General features: G+C 52.6%; 1 pseudogene; it reads left to right on the plus strand.

The window, feature by feature from the left end:
- Nucleotides 1-1538, plus strand: LOC102845153 (annotated as a pseudogene).
- Nucleotides 1539-2115: the final 577 nt, after the last annotated feature.

Here is a 2115-nt window from a genome sequence, read left to right on the forward strand (position 1 = left end):
ATGATGTACCTGTCTTTGGGGGGCTTCCGAAGCCTCAGTGCCCTATTTGGCCGAGATCAAGGGCCCCCCTTTGATTATTCTCACCTCCATGATGTCTACTGTAATCTCAGTCACCTGCCTGGGGCCCCTGTTCGTCCAGGAACCCTTCAAGCTCCTCAAGGTCTGCCCTACTGTCCAGAACGATCTTCTCTCTCTCTCTCTCTCTCTCTCTCTCTCTCTCTCTCTCTCTTTGAATGAGAGAGGGGTCAAAAGAAAGGCAGACTGCCACATGCTGAGAGAGGGGTCAAAAGAAAGGCAGACTGCCACATGCAGCGCCTCATTTGGATGTGTCTGGAGTCTTGGAAGCTTGACTACCCTACGTTCTCCTACAAATGGACCTTGAGAGCTTGTTTGGAGGTTCTAGCAGGGGAGCGCAGCTACTCGTATACCCTTGACCGAAGGACGGTCTTCCTTCTATCGGGGATGGTCGTCCTCTTCAACCGAGCGTACAGCTTCAGGAGGGACGCACATGGATCGGTGAGGGAGGAAGGGGACACCCGCCTAGCCAGCCAGATCAGCCGAATCAACCCTGGCGATCAATGGGGTGACAGATGTCACAGCCAGATCGCCCTCACATCTCTTAGTGGGTCCTTTAGGCCAGTGCCATCGCTGGCAGAGATTGTGGAAAGAAACCCCTGGGTGGAACTGGGGGAACGGTACCGCCCAGCTGGGTGTGAGCCCCGCTCACGAACAGCCGTCATTGTTCCTAACTGTGCCCGGGACCACCACCTGTGCCTGCTGCTCTACCACCTGCAACCCTTTCTGCAGCGCCAGCAGCTTGCTTACGGCATCTACATCATCCACCAGGCTGGAAATGGAACATTTAACAGGACAAAGCTGCTAAATGTTGGAGTTCGGGAGGCCCTCCGTGATGAGGAATGGGACTGCCTGTTTCTGCATGACATGGACCTTCTGCCAGAGAATGACCACAATCTCTATATTTGTGACCCACGGGGACCCCGAAATGTTGCTGTCACCATGAACAAGTTTGGATACAGCCTTCTGTACCCTCAGTATTTCGGGGGAGTCTCTGCATTCACTCCTGACCAGTACCTGAAGATGAATGGTTCCCAAATGAATACTGGGGCTGGGGTGGTGAAGATGACGATATTGCTACCAGGGTGTGCCTGGCTGGGCTGAAGATCTCTCAACCTCCCACATCTGTGAGGCACTACAAGATGGTGAAACACCGAGGAGATAAGGGCAATGAGGAGAATCCTCACAGATTTGACCTCCTGGTCCGAACGCAGAATTCCTGGACACAAGATGGGATGAACTCACTGACATACCGACTGCTGGCTTGAGAACCGGGCCCTCTCTATACTAACATCACAGCAGACATTGGGACTGACGCTCGGGGCCCCCGAGCCCCGTCTGGTCCCCGTTATCCACCTGGATCCTCCCAGGCCTTCCGTCAAGAGATGCTGCAGTACCGACCTGCAGCAAGACCTGGCCCTCTACCTACTGCCAACCACACAGCACCCCGTGGTTCACACTGACTTCTCCTTCCTGCCTACCTTAATCATGAAACTGAATCAGAGGAGTGGTACTCCTCATCCAAAGCCCCTCACTGTTCTCCGGAGGGATGTAGGGGGGCCTCAACTCGCTTGCTATGCTGGTGGGCAGGGCTCCTATTCACTGTTGGACTGGAGCTGGGCTCCTCTAGGCCTGGAGCTCCCTCTTTCTTAGGATCACCTACCAGGTCTTATGACTGTGAATCCTTGATGTCATGATTTTATGTGACAAATCCTGAGAGTCCCCTGCCTCTGGGGTAGAAGCAGGGCTGGATCCCAAGCCCCTTTCTCTTCCATGGAGAGAAGGGTGACCTGGCTTCTCCTGGGGCATCCTGTGAATATTTATTCTATTTATGGTTCCTGGGAAGTATGTTTGGTAAAAGACCTCTCTGGGCATTTTCTTCCAGTGCTACTTCCCTCTCCTGAACCTGGCTCAGGGGGCTGGAATTTTGATATATTTTCTAATAAAGGACTTTGTCTCACAAAAAAGAAAAAAAATTAAAAGGCAATAATATTCCAAGTAGAGGTTCTAATAGCGGCACAAATCAAGTTACAGAGGGAA

This window comes from Elephantulus edwardii, unplaced genomic scaffold (assembly GCF_000299155.1).
Source record: "Elephantulus edwardii isolate Elephantulus edwardi_28Jun2011 unplaced genomic scaffold, EleEdw1.0 scaffold00394, whole genome shotgun sequence".
NCBI lineage: Eukaryota > Metazoa > Chordata > Mammalia > Macroscelidea > Macroscelididae > Elephantulus > Elephantulus edwardii.